At 38.8% G+C, this 16,501-nt stretch overlaps 1 long non-coding RNA gene across 1 annotated transcript; it reads left to right on the plus strand.

The window, feature by feature from the left end:
• Positions 1 to 3,808: 3,808 nt before the first annotated feature.
• On the plus strand, positions 3,809 to 15,872 carry LOC140934928 (uncharacterized). The gene is made up of 3 exons (XR_012165143.1): positions 3,809 to 4,062; positions 10,447 to 10,499; positions 15,023 to 15,872. It is a non-coding gene; the product is annotated as an uncharacterized lncRNA (long non-coding RNA).
• The last annotated feature ends 629 nt before the right edge of the window (positions 15,873 to 16,501 follow it).

The following is a 16,501-nucleotide window of genomic DNA, read 5'->3' on the forward strand; positions in this document are numbered from 1 at the left end:
AGTTGAAGATAATAGGGGTGAACTACAGCAACAAGGTTTTGTTTTTATCATTCGACCTCAAGTTATCCCAGATTGAGTGGGACGTTACCAACGTTAATGCGTGCGCGTGATGGTTTGCGGTGATGCGGTTTTGCTCGATTTTTGGTGCGGTTTTGCGGAAATTTTTATTTTATTTTTATTTTTATTTGCGATATTGCAGTTTTATGAAACAAAAGGGTTTGCGGTATTTAGAATTCAATGCGGTTTGCGGGTTTCCTATGTTATTCTTTGCGGTGTTTATACGTATGTCCGTGCGGTTATGCGGTGTTTGTACCCCCCCCCCCCCCCCCACCCTTACGCCCCCCTCCAAACTGAACTGGGACACTTCAAGATATCACCGGACAGGACAACTGCGACACCCAGAGACGCAAACTGATTTGCCCATGAACGGCCTAAAAACTGTCTGCTACGTATACTTCTACGCTATTTTTTTTAAGCCTAAATGTTCCTGAATCATATTTAAAGTTGAAAATTTTATCCGTTTCTTTACACGTCACTAACTTGGATTTCCCAGATTTCAGATGTAAAGTTGCGTTGAAGTCAATATGTTCTCTCAAGAACCATTATGGCTCATGTTCTCTTGAACAAGAAGTTTCGCGTTTTGCTACTTAGTCACCTTGAAGGGGCACTCCCTCAAAGGGTATGAGTCGCTGAATAGGGTCTTGAGTTCTAAAAGGGGTACATGTACACGATTTTACTATTAAGTGTCTTAAGCAGGGTGTCTTTTTGGACCGGAAGCCTAAAAAGAGCGGTGAACGATAAGCGGTCTACTTGTGCTTACCAACACCTTAAGCTACCTCTCGGGTAGCGAGCCGCTACCAGGGAAAAGCCCCCCCCAGGTTGGCTGATCTACACATTGCAATATAGTCGTCTCTCTCAAAGACGGACACCTTCGGGACGGGCTTCGACTGTCTGTCTTAGAGAGGCTAAATCTTAAGGTCAATTGGCTCATCTGAATTTCTGATTTTTTAATTAAGTACTGTCTACACGGCATTCATGAAAAACAGATCTTAGTTAGGTTAGTAGATAGTGCATAGGCCCCCCTCTTATCTAAAGGTCTGGATGACCAACTCCCCCCCCCCCCCCCCCACCCCATCTCAAGGTCTGGATCCGACACCGACTGAGCGTAACAGTATACACTCTGCGAACTGGAGAAAGCCAAATATTAAAAAATTTTGCAATTTACTGTCATTTAGAGCACCTGCATTTTCCGTTTTGAGGTATCTTTTACTGCATAAAACAATTCTCAAGTGTCCGATGTCCGTCTTGGAGAGGTGTCCATCCAGTGTATAGTTACAGTGAAATGACTAACTGTAGGGACCAAGACCGGGTGTCCGTCCTAGAGAGGTATCTGTTGTGGTTCAATTTTATCCTTGGTTTAAATTTTATTTTCCTTTGTTTTTGGGTATGGTAATGTATGATAATAAGTTTGAAACAAAGGAAAATAAAATTTAAAAAAAGGATAAAATTGAACCACAACATATCCGTCTTATATGAGGTGTCCGGTAAGGGAGAGTTGACTGTAGGCCTCTTTAGCTTGTTTTTTTGTTTTTGTTTTCCCAATGAAGTTTATGTGATGATACCCTTGAGAATTGTTTCTTTCTTCAAATTTAGTCCCAATCAAGTGTATATGACGAGATATAAGCGGCAAATTCTCCAGAGACCTTCATCACTGCCCAACATCGTCCCCAGGGCTTTTCCCTTAAAAAATGGCTGGGCCGTGTTATCCCCAGCCCACCCCCCCTCCCCCCCCCCCCCCCCCCCGCATAAAAAAAGGTACATAAGCATTTTCTTCATTTCCCTTGGGACCATAGTAATAAGGAGACATTTTAAAATAACCTATGGGAGTTCTGGGAGTTGTGCAAATGAAGAGTTTCGCTAGACAGGAGCACCCAACCAGAAAATAGTTCAAAAACACTGAAACAGAGCATTGTTAAACGTATTTTAGTATTTAAACGGCCATAGGCATATTTTCATCCCTTAAAAATTTTTTATCTCTTCGGAGTCTAGTGAAACGAAAATTTTAGGGATCAAGACTTACTTTTTCGAAAATTTCAGCCAGAAAAAAAGGCTCCCGAGAAGTGACCTTTTTAGGGTAAAAATCCGGCTTTAAAAATGGGCAATTATACCACTTTTTAGATGTTCGAAAATCTTAGGAGAAGCAGGCAAGCAAGAAATTTTACTACAAATGTGCCGGAAATTCTAGATCTCAAATCATCTTCTGAAAATTGAGGTTGGGCCCCTGGCTAGATCACGTTTTGCCTTGTGAGTGATTCAGTAGTGAGTTAACGCAACAGGAAGACAGAAAGAAGAGGACGGCAAAACACTTGTGTGTCACAAACGTGATAGGGCTATTTTAATGCGTGTTTTGTCGTGATCTTCACATTAATGTTTTCTGGTCTTTTACAAAAAGATCTGTTCAAAGGAAGGTGAATTTGGACCGAAAGTTTTCTCAGACAAAATTATTGTAACTCTTGTCACACTAGGTTCGTAGTCTCCTCTGCTCTCCCAGTTTGCGTAACTTCACTATTTTCCGTTTCAAATGCTCTCCACCCAATGGCATTTGAACAGGGTGAGGACAAAACATGGACCAGGGGTCCATGGACCCCTACTTTGGATCGGGTCCATGGACCACTTTCATGGACCAGGTCCATGGACCCCTGTCATGGACCGGGTCCATGGACACTTTTTTTTAAATAATGAGAAATTAACAAAAACAGAAATAGTGCAAAAATAAGATTAAAAATAACAACAACAACAACAACAAACAATGCTCAATTGATCAGTAATAATTAATTGTGCTTCATGGTGTAAAGAAGGGGGGTTAGGCAAGACACGACCTTTACCTCATGCCAAAATGATGCTTGTTCCAATAAATTGTTTTCGCTGACGGGTTGATTATGCTTTGGAGAAAAACGTTTTGACTGAGCAAATCTGAATTTTTGCCGCTTATTTCATACTGAGAGGTCGTGACATGTGTATTGATTTTCTGCCTCTTTTGAAATGTAAAGCACTTCATTGCGGCTGATTAAGGGTGTTAGGTTGTGTACTTTCTCCAAAGTGCCTCCTGGATCTGAATAATTCTAAGCCATTTCCTTTTTGTCCGTGAATGTCACTTTTTCCTGCAATGTTTTGTCATGCTGGGCCCAGCTGGTTAGCGTTTTTAGCAGGATGATTTATTCTCACAGATAGTGATTCACAGATCCAAATCTCAAGCGAATTGTAGCTTAAACTGTAGCCACATAAATTATGGAGAATTTCGATTGCTCTAAAAGCAGTAAATTCCAAACTCCAGCTTGTTCTTCTGAGGATAATGTAGCCTGCAAGCAAGCTCTCCATTTGGGGATATCGTGAAAAGTACACGGGCGAGAGGCACGCAGGAGGAGACGCGGCCCCTCGCGGCTTCGACGCTCGCTCGCGCGTTCTCGCGCGGCTCGCTTCGCTCGACCAAATAGGAGAGCTTGCTCACAGGCTAAGGTTAATGCGAGTCTTTGTACTGGAGTGCGTAATTCCTCCCTTGCTGATAACTTTTAAATTAGCTTAACAGTCTTGCGACTAATCTCGTACCCAGATCTCACTCTGTTTTACACCTTGGCCGTGGGAGATCTGGGTACGAGATTATTTGCGACTGCACATTGTAGCGTTGCAGTTGTGTCCTCTGTTGCAGTTTGGTCCTCTCACCTATCAACCAATAGAATGGGGTTTTATTTCTTCCAATCAAAGTGCGTTGTGATCGTGTCTTCTTCATGTGACTTACCAACTAGGGGAGGGCTGTAGTATGAGTTTTGTTCGTTTCAGTGTCCTGATCGTGTGGAAGACTTGTGTATGAAACAGGTTTGGAGCGTTTTCCCTGATGGGTTTTTGGAGAATTTTACAGAAGTTTGAGGTTTGTTCGAAACTTTCCTCGGTCAACGCATATTTTCATATGTTGGAGAGCTAGAAAGCCTGGGACAAGGATGAAAGCACAATCAGAGAGTTCGAAGAAGGACAGTAGCAACAAGAATGTATTTTCGAGCTTCTGAGGTAAGGTGTTATTTGCAGTACTTTCAAAGGCGTTTTTATATAAGGATTAGAGTCATGGTACAGATAAGCTCAAGCTAGGCTAGCTCTAGTCTTGTTTTTATAGATCGCGAAGTTGTGAGCTTTTTTGATTTTGCTGCAAATTGTAAGTTAAGTTACTGCTTAAGCTTATTTACCGAACCGGGCTTGTAAAAATGACCGTAACAACAAAAAACTGAAGCATTGTTCATAGGGATTTTGAAGTCTTCCTCTAGAAAATAATATATAAACACTTGATTTAGAAAACAATAACCTATTTCAAAGTTTAGGCTGAAGAGTTTCCTGTATCATGAGGGCCCTCAAATTAGCAAATTTAGGGATTAGTGCAGTCATTCAGGCAGCAGACTGCATGATTCCCTGAAAGTAGCTAAGAATAATAATGTGGAAATTCAATGTGGATGTGTTTTGCTTTTGATTTGGAAGATGATGCTGTTAGACTTTTTTGGATCAAAATTCTGCAAGAAATGTGAGCACAGTTTAGCCTTTGCTTTCAATTTTTTATTTGGTCAACTCTCTATGCACCCCTCTGGGATCAGAAAAAAGGGTCTGTCTTAAAGAGGTCTGTCTTTTAGAGAATCATATAAAGGAAGTAGAGCGAAGTAGGGACCAGCTTGAGCTGTCCAATTTATAATGTAGCAAGATGTCTGTCAAGGGATTTTGTATTTTAAAATTTAGCATGAGAGCTACAGTACTCCTGGACTTACTATCATGCTGAATTTCAATATATACAAATGTAGAAAGAGGTCTTTTTGTGGATGTGAGGGCACATATGTCCCTAGACTAAATTTCAAATACTTTCAATTAATATAGTTTCACGTTTTTTGCATTTCTGTATTCAGCCCATCGTTAACTGTGTTTGTTGTCACTTAGTCTTCTGTCACTGTTTCAAGGCAAGGTTGCTTATTAGAATTTTGCCCTATCAGAGCCTCTGGAAGGTGGGCTATTTCAATACTACAGTTAAAATGTTAACCTTAAGAAGTGTTGATACCAGTGGGGTTAATTTTTTCATACTCACACATTGAATATGTTGTGGCCTGCTTAAGGCAGCACACAGAAACTTTTGGCATACAGTAAAACCCCATGACTCAGAACCTGGATTTTAAGAGCCTGTTAGGCGAAAATGAGCCAGTTAAGCCCCCCTTCTATACTGTATCTGTATATAAGAACTTGTTTAGCCTAAAATTTGAAACAGGTTCTTATCTAATGATGGAAAAAATTCTGTACAGTTAGGTAAATATCAGATAAGTCAGCATTCAGAGTTTTCTTTGGAGACATAGGTGCCTTGTCATTCCAACTGAAATTTATGTGCCAATGAGGTCAATGCTTTAGCTCCTTATCTGGTCATTTTTACATAACTTCTAATTTGGTATGCAAATTTTTTTTTCTTGGGAGGGTGTCTGTACAAACTGTTGAGGCCACCACATTGTCACTGCACGACCATTGTGTGACATAGCATCTCATGAGAGAGTTAAACATAAACTCATCTGAACATTGTACCCTTTTGAAAGACTTTCGTAACAAGAAAAATGAGTACCATTTTTAAATCGAGGCTGTAACTTTTCAAATTCCACCATTATGAATAAAAGTAAGCAAGTAAGCCATTCTAAGCAGGTAACAATAAGCGTTATTTTCACGCACCCCTGCCCCAATCCCTCTGCCCCCTCAAAATAAAGTGTGACAGTATTACGTGACTGATTCCACCTAACCAGAAATTCCAAAAATTATTGTCATTCTATGGGTCATAAAACACTATTAATGAGCAGTACATTTCTCAATTCTGGTTCTTAAAACTAACAAAGCAAATTAAATTTAGGTTTCATTTTTGTTTGATATTGCATTTAAAGCCTTTCTAACTGTCCTAGTAAACATATATAAAATTTTTTTTGGACGTGGTGATCTAGAATGAGCAAGGAATGGCATTTCATATGCAAAGCAAGAATTGCAATAAGATAAAAAGAGACATTGGTCGTCACATTTTAAACGTTTTAAGCTTCAACATAAAGCAATGACAAACCTAAAAGCAACCCATCCTACCATCGTTTGGAAAATGCACTGAAAAAAAGTGCCAATGATAGCTTGAGAGACATCTTTATTCAATGGATGTACACACACACACACACACCCACACTAGAGCTGTACACACAGAGAGAGATTTGCAATCACGTTTTGGAAGGGAAAAAACTCATCAAAAGGTTTAAACTTCAACAAAAATTAAACTAAGAAAAACCACAAAAGGTACTCATCATAGCATCTTTTGAAGGAGATGATGAAAAAGCATATTACGCTAGCTTCCAACACGTTTTCATTTAATCGCTGCCTTTGCTTAATGTGCTTTATAGTTAATAATTTATAGTGTTTATCACCGTAACTAAAAACAATGAAAATTTTCGGGGGAGTTTTCCCTTACATTTGTCTCATAGGTTTTGATCTGAAATAAGGTCTAGGGTCAGGATTTGGAGAGCAAAACAACACAGTGGAGCCCCCCACCATGAAGTCCCAGGAATACTCCCCCCCCAGATTTGTCAGTAGTTAATAATAATTATTAACTACTAACTTATTATTGATAGTGTACATTTTGTGAACAGAAAATCCTGGAGGGGAACTGCCTTACATTTGCCTAATAGGTATTGGTTTGAAATAGGTCTAGGGTCAGGATTTGAAGAGTAGACGTCACACCTCCACCAGGAATTGCTAGAAATACACACAGGAGAAAAAATTGAAGGCATTTTATGAACTGGGCCCGCCTTTTGGCAAGCCAGTTTATAATAAGCTGACCCACCATATACTCTTAGCTGTATTGCATTTTTTTTCTTAAGAACCTAAATAGCCTTAACTTGTGCTAACTACACGTATATGTACCATTTCTATAAGAACCATTTTAGGCTAACTCTGTCTCAAATATAAAACGCAAAAACATTGTCCACAAAATTTGAAAGGTGCTAAAACCGACACCAGAAGCCTATTACCCTCTGAAGCTTTCTGTAAACTAGCTTACAAATCATGTCTAACCCAAAGCACCTCTATCCCTTGTAAAAGTTAGGAAAAATGGCTGGTAGACTGCAACTCTTGTGATTTTGACACGATTGTTTGGGGTAAGTCATATACCCTTTTTTCTATATACCAACGAATCTAAATTACGTGTTTTTCCATTTAAATTTCTGCATAGAAAATTGGCAACAAACTGTTTCCTTTTAAAAACTGGAATCAAATCTAATGATCAATGCAGTTTCTGCAAAGAAGGCTCGGAAACTCTTTTGCACCTCTTTTGAGAATGTCCTTTGGTTAAATCCTTTTGGAATGAAATTAGTAACTGGATGAAAAACAGCTCTTGCTTTCTAACGAAGAGTTCTCTGTTTTGTCTTGCATAGGCCTAGTGAACGATACTACAAACCTGCTTTTCATTCATGCACTCTTAATCGCGAGGTATCACATCTATTTCTCCAAACAAAAAGGTCCTAACCCTTCATGGGAACTCTTTTTTCAAACCATTTTAAATTGTCTTGATTATGAAAGATGTTAAGCCATTAAAACTGGGATTTTAAGAAAATTCAATGCAAAATGGGGAGCATTTATCTGGGAAAATGATCTTTACTCTTTATTTCCTTTGTCAAGATGTGCAGAGAACAGCAATCACGCTAACTCTCTAGAGGCTCTTTTGATGTTCCTAGGCGGATAATCAGTAAGTGTGCGTAGTGCAAGTGTATGCATGTGTGTGTGTGGGTGCGCATGAGTATGCAAGAACTACTTAATAAGTTACTTTGGCTACTCTGTATTATAGATCTGGATTGTTTAAGTAATTAGTGTATAGTAGCAATGTAATGATTTATTTATATGCTTTGTAAGTAATGTAAATCAGTGAAGCAAATAAATAAGTTAAGAAAAAAACTTGGAAAAATCTAGGTTCTTATTTGTGGGGGCAGTATACATTGCCATTCTTAGCGTTACCAATGTTGTGGACTGTCATGCTGTACAGCCAGCTCCTATATCCATCCAAGACATGTGATCCTTGAGTCACTATGTATCAGATAAACAAGGGTAGACAAGGTGTATTATGGGTAGTGTGAAAGAGGCAGATAAAAAGGACTTTGATATCAAACAATTATTTTTAAATAATGTACAAATGTAGCAACTGTGCAGGCTGAAGACCTTACACAAATGTACTCATACAGTGTACAACAAAAATCTACACTGCTTGGTTTGGTCTTTTTTATGAATAATAGTGCACTGCTAGAGTACCACGTTTACAGCTGAATTATGCTAAAATGTAGATTTTTCAATAGGTGAGTTAGATAGAATCCACTCTCCTTCGCTGGTTAATATCTAGTATTAAATTCCTTTATTATTATCAGCTTTTTCTGAAAAAATTTGTGAAATTTTTTTTCTGTAACCTAGCCTCCCTCACAGTATTTTTAGGAGATTTGTATAACCTCCCTTCCCACAAAATGCCTGCGTACCCAACATCAACCTTTCTGATTTCTATGTGGTATTCATGTGGTACATGTAACCAATCAACAATGAGAGGTATTATGTTAATTTTTTCCAAACTTCTGCCTTAAGAGTTGTGGGCACTGTGTAGTGAGAAAAAAGCAATGTTACTCTACTAAGTGTGACAAACTCTTTTATGCAAATTAATTTTTTGTTTCCTTTATGTGAAGTGGAATTATACATGTATTAACAGCAATTCTGCCAAATTTCATCAGGTTGTTATAAGTGGATTTTGATATTTTGTCATTTGCTAACACAGCCTATGAAAGTCAACAACAGTACTGTATGTACAGTATGCCCAAAACATGTGCAAGCACTGAAATCACCACATGATAGGACAAAGTGATGAAAACTGGATAAATTTGTTCTGACAATTTCTGGGAATTTTTCTCAGCTTGCTCTCAATATTTTTATTTTTTCTTGAAAATTCCATTAATTAGCTTCAATGTTCTCTTGATAAAGATGTATCAGGGAGTTTTTTAGTGCATGCAGCTTTATGTAATAGAAAATGTATGTGCTCAACTTCTTGTACTAAAAGCTTCAAGAAACTCTAACAAATTGAAAAAAAAAACTAGAATCCATCAGAAAGGAGATCTGTGCAATTCACTAAGAATAAAGTTGTTGAGATTGGAGGGGGAAACATTCAAATCACACAACAAAGCAAACTTCAACAACAAAGTCCAGACACATGGGCTTCTTATACTTCTTAATATACTTCTGAAGTTTAGAATTAAAGACAGACTTCTGCCAATTGCTGCTTTGTCCTGATATCACAAACTCACATCTTGTCATTATTTATCGTGAGGTTATCTTTGTTCATTTGTATATAGAGAATACTTCATGGAAAGTGCTGGCGTACGGTATTTACGCACGAGTTGTTGACGTATCAGAAATCGAACGAGTGAGCGCAGCGAACGAGTAAGATTTCTGATACAAAAACAACGAGTGCGTAAATACCGTACAAAGCACTTTCCATGTGGTATTGTGTTTATTATATACATACTGAGACATTCATCATTTTGGAGGCCGTTTTATTTTAAATCTTTCAAAAATGCTAAAATTTGCCGCTACACACTTACCGCAAAATGACAACGAAAACGAAGTATCAGCTTTTCAGTAAAAAGGTTTGTTAAAAACATAAATTACGGTGATGATGTGAGTTAATCCAAGAACTATAAGTAATCTTAACTGTTTGTTCTCAATGCACAATAGAAAATGAGTGAATTTAAGTAAAATGGCCGGTTTCAATATAGGCTTAAGCTTAAATGAAAGGCAAAGTAGCTCCAACAAAAAGCACAACAAAAGCTTACGTCTCGTTCTGTTTATCCCTTTCCGCTGTTGTTTCGCCGGCTCTCTACCGTTTTCTTTATCGACAGTGAAACAAACGAAACTATTCCACTTCATTTCCGAAATGTTTTTTACTTTTTTAGCGAGAAAAACTCTTGGAGTAAAACTTTTCTCGTTGAATGTGTGCGGCGCTGCAAGCTGCAATAAAAGGCGGGAATTTTGGCGCGAAACAAACACACCTCTGTGGTTTCTGATTGGACGTATCATTTTTCTCACACGTGAAAAAACATCGTTCGCGATTCTGATTGGACGTATCATTTTTTTCACGTGTGAAAACCATCATTTGCTCCTCTGATTGGCTAGAACTAGTTTGCGTACGAAAATTTACGACATAGCTTTTTGGTGAGTATTTCTCAGTATGTATATAATAAATACTACTTCTAGACACTCTCTGTAACTGTATAGGTACATGACTTTGTAATAAAAGTTCCCTCGTCCGTGAATTTTTGAATGTTAATGAAAAAAAAAACAATTCTAATAAGTTATATTTTCTTTTTATTTTCATTTTTTGTACAGGCATTAAAGAAAACCAGGGATTAAAAGAAGCAAACAAAGGCTTTGATTAGCTGGTAAGCTTTATTGATATGTATTTTCCCTGTAATGCACTAGTGGTTAAATATTGTCCTTTGTGTAAAATGTTGGTGTGTATGAAAATGCATTAGCAATGGATACTATACTAACATTCACTACTAGATAAAGTTATGGTAAAATGATTTATCGCTCAGAATCTTGTACCAGCGTAATAAAACATCTTGGTGGCTGTTGATTGTGTGCAAAAAGTATTTGGAAACTGTGCAAAATTTCCATGTGGTCACATGCAACAAAAAGGTCTACCAGGAAGAAAATTGTGCATTTTTTCTGGAGACTGACTTTTCACAGAGGACACTTGTTGTCATTAAAAATTAATTCTCAACAACATCAAAGCTCTCAGAGACTCTGCACAATTTTATGATTAGTGTAACAATAGCAGTCTGGCTTAATAAGGACAAACTCAGTCTTTAATGGCCGCCTCAAAGCTGCTACAAAAGCACCTGGTTTTTAGGCCAAGTGGCTTACAACTACAGGCCTACCATGACACCTTTCCTTCTTGCTTTTTTTAAAAAAAATAAAAGTAAAAAAAATTTCATTGCACAATGGGCACTTAATAACTAGTGAAAGCCCAACAACATCAGCCAAAGCACTGAACGCAGAACATTTTGAACAAACAAAGTCAGCTGTTTCAAAAGGCAACGTGTTCAATGTCTAAGCAAGAAAAAAAAAGGGGAAAAAACCCAATTTTTCAACTGTCTCCTGCAATCATCAGGTGTAGTAAAGCATAGTCTTTTAAATAGCCAGGTGGCTTTGACAACCAACCTGGGGCCTGTTTCTCAAATGCCCCGATAATTAAAGCTCTTGTTGTTTACATGCAAGATAGAGGTTTCAATAGTTTTACATCTAACATGATAAAACTATCACTTAGTGAAACAAAATGAAGTAGTTTGCTGTCCAGGACTGGTGCCCTTATTCTTTTTATTTTGATTTGAATATTTGATTTCGGGCCCGAAAAGTTACCGGGACTTTTGAGAAACGGGCCACAGCTCTAGTGATCCTATTTTCAACTGGCTGAGACTTGTTAAGTGTTATGCATAGAGGTTGGGCCTTGCTAGATAGTGCAACTGGGGTTTTGGTCAGGTGGCACTGTTGGGAATGACTGACCCTCTATTGGCCGAAGTCCATGGAGTTTCTCTGGAGAGGCTGCCAAATCCGGGGGTTGCAGGGCTACAGGAGCCTCTCTAGGTTGTGAGCTGTAGAATGGCTGTGTGCTCCTGTGGAGGATTCTTCCATCTTCTGTCTTTACGTCATAGGATCGCATATCTGCTAGTTCTTCTATTTCTGTTTTGGACTATGTCTGGCTCTTATCACGGGGAAGTGGCATTACTCTGACTGTCTCACCTTTCACCAATGGCAAGAGCTGCTTGAAGGTGGGTTTGCGTACATCGCCCAAACATGTGCTGAGCTGGCGAGGTGTTAAGCCCCTCCATTGGGGTGTTTCTTCATCTTAGCAGAGAAAGAAAATAACCAGCTCCTGATGTTTTGGCTTTCTTGATTAAGCTCTTTGCAGTCTCAACTGTGTTTTCTACTCGTCAATTGCTTTGCGGTTAGCCCTGGGAGCTGGTTACATGCTCAGTCCCAGATGACCACAAAAAGTTCTCAAATTGCCGCTTAGCAATTCATTAGGTGTTCCATGTGTGACAAAATGTCTCTTAAGTTTCTTTGTGATGACAGTTCCTGTTTTGCTGTGTAACTAATCCATTTCGAAATACCCAGAGTAATAGTGTACTGTGCAGAGATAATTCTTGTCATCAAGAGTGAAGATGTGAGTGGCAACTTTCTCCCAGCCGGCCTTGATGTTGGCTAAGTGGTTGTTTGGTCTAGTTACTCTGGTTACTCTGAAGTGACATACAGACGTCACATTTCTGGATGTAGTCAGTGATTTCAGCATTCATGCCTGGCCAGTATACTGTCTCCCGTGCTCTGCATAAACAGCCTAGCAACCCGATATGGGAGTTGTGTAGCTTCTGCTTGATCTTTTTCCTCAGGGTCTGTAGTATGATGCATCGCTGGCCCTTGAATATTACACCATCATGTACTGAGAGCTCATCTCAGATTTCAAAGTACTGTATTTCCTAGAATAATAGCCGTCCCTTGATTAATTGCCTCCCTCGAATTAACACCCCCGTTTGCTGGAAATACTTAAAATAATCGCCTCCTTCAAATAATCGCCCCTCCCCTGCCCCTCTCACCGGTCACCATCTTCTCTTCCTTTTATCCACCCCCCCCCCCCCTGTCAAATTGAAGTGCAATGAGATTCAGCAAAACTGATCAGTGACGATTCAAGCCCTGAAAATATTAGTCAAGGAACTAAATTTGGAACACTTTAAAAGCCCATGATCAGTTTATTTGGCATGACTATTTTTTGATTTAATGGAAAAATAAAACACAATATTTAGGACACGACTTCCAGTGAGCAATATTGAGATAATTGGCTCCCTCAAATAATCACCTTCTTTCGAATAATTGCCCCCTTTTTGTGCGAAAAAAGAAATATTATTCAAGGAAATACAGTACTGGTGAATGGCTGCTGGTTGTTCATCCTTTGTATCTGGGAAGCCATCCAAGATTGCTCTCTTTACAAACTGTAGAGTTGGATCACAAGCCGTCTCTCTCTGAAGTTCGTTAAGCTGGTGGTCTGGAACAGGAAGGAGGTGAGTGGCATTTATGCACTCCACCTCTGATTTTGAGGCTGATCACTCATAGTCCTCTGAATAAGCTCTTGACAGGGTATCAGCTAGCAGCGTCTCCTTGCCAGGCTTGTAGCGTATTTCACAGTCATATTGTTGAAGCCGCAACAGTAGGTGCTGTAGTCTCTTGAAAACTGATACCAGAGGCTTCTGCAAAATGGAGACTAATAGTTTGTGATATGTCCAGAGGATGACTTTCCAAACATACACATGGTGATGGTTGTGTTCCATGCCGAAGAGCTGAAGACCTACTTCCTTTTTGCCATTGTGGGTGCTCTGCTTGCATTGGCTGGCCTAGCTGCATCAGTACAAAGCCAAGTCCATCTCTAGATGCATCTCCGTAGCCTTCGTTTGGTCACTCTTACTGAAGTACTTGAGTACTGGTGCTTTGGAGACAGCATCTTTAGTTTTCTCAAAGCCATCTTCCTGTTCGAGAGTCCAATATCACTCAGCTTTCTTATGTGTTAGATGGCACAGTAGCTCACACAGTTCTGATAGGTCTTGTAGGAACTTAGACAGATACTTCACAAGCCCAATGAATCTCTGCCGGTCACTCCATCTTAATAAGTGCTTTGACTTTTTTAGGATCTGCTTTAAGCCCATTCCTTGTCATTACATGCCCGGTGAATGACACTTCACTGCACTTCAAATGGAACTTCTTCTTGTTCAGCTTGATATTTCTCGCTCTTGCAATGATCAAGGAGGTTCCTCAGATTTTGATCGTGCTCAAGGTCAGGCTTTTCATCACTGTCCCCCTGCCCAATGATGAGTAGAAGCACCTAATGAAATTAATTTGTAGACAGCAAGTTCTACCAACCTCTTCTAGTCCTGCTAAAAGTGCTAGGTCGTCTGCAAATCCAAGCTTGGTAAGATCTTGCATAGGTTGTCTTCTGCTCTGACTAAGCTGATTCGGTAGACCCCACTTACTTAGGCTGTCGAGGAACAGATGCAGAAAGTAGTTGAGCACAATAATGAAATAACAGGAGCAAGGGTGTAACCTTAGTACCCTGCTGTATCGTCAAAGAATGTGGTTTCTTCTCTGGACCAATTGAGTAGCCCAGTTTCCTCATATAGTGACTTTGACTCAGCAGCAATTGGTTAAAGTTGAAGTGGAAGTGTGTCAGACATTGCGTACCTGCTTACGTGTTCAAGGCTTTCCTGCCTACGTTTTCCACCGTACCTTACCAATTAACGCCTTTATTATAGACTCGGTCTTATTTTGCCACAAAACATTTTCAAGTTTAGCAAAACATTTAACCCTTGGAAGGGCTAATGGCAGAAAGATGACCATTGCTTTCTATTTCTTTTGTTCTCTTAATGGAACTCAAGTTCAGATGAATTTGAGATGTTTCTTGATAGGCAAATAAGTTCTGCTCTATTATATTGAATTCACAGCTGCTATGTTAGAAAAAATCTGAAACATCACACATACTGCAAGAGTAGTGTAGGATATAACAAGAGGCCGTACCTTACAGAAAGTTCTTTTTATACGTCTTTACTGGAAAATTTTGATGGTTTTGGATCCCTAGTTGATTATGGGAGCAATGTAAAACAGTTGGTGTCACATGGAATTTATCATTAACAGTTATGTTATGGGGAAGGGAGGTAAGAGGCTGGGTATTTTAATTTTGTCAAACACAAAATGCAAGTTCCATGTTTACTACAGTTAGTGGTGGGTCTAGAGGTGGGAATTTTCAGCCACAGGTGGATAAGTCACTTTTGTACCCCAGTCTCAAATGCTTCAGACCACCAACCCCATACTGCCAAATGAAGTACCAACAGGTCCTAATATTGATCCATTATCTTTGCAGATTTTGTACCTAAAGATGCTCTATTCAGAAGAGAGGTCAGGTTTTCCATGGACAGAACCCTGTCACAGAACAGTATTTTCACAAATTAAGGAACTAGAAAGAGAAAACAATTGCGTCATGATATTTGGTTCAGTAAATCAACGTTTTGTAGTATTGATATTAACATTAGGAAAGAGGATAAGGGAAGGGATCAAATCATAAAGATCTGTAAATGTTTAGTACTTGTCAGTACGATGGTAGGCAGTCAAAAGGAAAATAATTGTATCTTTACTTAAATGTTGGGCTCCTCATAAGAGTCAGGTAAATTTCAAAGATACACCTTGACTTTTTAACCAACTTTTATTAAATTGCTCCAAATTCAAGATGGTATTTTTTCTGAAAAATAAATTTATGGGCGTGATTCCTCCAATTTTTGTCATTCATTGTTCATTATTAAATCAAGTGTCAAATAATTAACAAACTTAAGGCAAGAATTCATACGGCTGGGATATTTGCTCTCCTCACCATTTATCCTGGAAGAGACTTTACATGAAATGGTACTAATTGGGAAGGCAAATGCTAGGTGCTTTCCTTTTTTATTTGCTAGCATTTTTTACTCTTTTGAGACATTTTCCTGATATTTCACTCTGAAATTTGTATCCTACCCATAAATGTCAACCATAAAAAAATTCCCTATTATGGTTTATCATGGCATCTAGGATATAAAAGATATGGGAGTGTTATATAATGATTTATGGTAACTCCTACATGGAAACCTGGACCTAAGTAAGTTTTTAAGTTCTTACCTGTATTTCATTCAATAGGAATGTTACCCAAGCCCAAGTTAAATAAATAACTAGGTTTGAGGTTACCTAATAGTTCCAGGGTCGTCACTTACATTTCAAGTTGCCGGGTAAATGCCACAAGAAGGCGGGGAATCAAACGGCTAGGGATTTTTTTTATTCTATTTTTCTTCTATTTTTGTATGAAAGTAGCTGGGGACCACATTCATAGTAGCCGGATGAGATTCCCGGCCTCCCAGCTCTTTATGACAGCCCAAATAATACACTGTAAACACGGACTATTATTATCATTATGTACTTGGGATGGATTCCTTCAATTTAGATCTTAGGTGGGGTTCTCCCTCGTCTTCAGTGCATGGTATAAAGCGACTAAAATAAACGTGCAAAATTAAGTGCTCATGAGTATGGTCCGATTTTATTTTATAAATTGGTATTTTTTGTATAACGTCTCTTCAGCAGTTGTGCATGTGTTGCTATTATTTTTACGTATCACCGTCACAAAGGCTGGTGAAATCACGTACCAAACATATTGTATTAACTTACTGGGAAAATGGCATACAATGTATCACATAGATTTTTTTTTCAGCTATAAACTGAAAATTTAAAAGAAAATAGCATTCTTTGAATGAACAGATCTTGAACTTTTCCTGAATCAATTGTCCTCCTCTCGTATTTACAGTATCTGGATGTTTGCCTA

The sequence above is a fragment of the Porites lutea genome, chromosome 4 (genome assembly GCF_958299795.1).
Source record: "Porites lutea chromosome 4, jaPorLute2.1, whole genome shotgun sequence".
NCBI lineage: Eukaryota > Metazoa > Cnidaria > Anthozoa > Scleractinia > Poritidae > Porites > Porites lutea.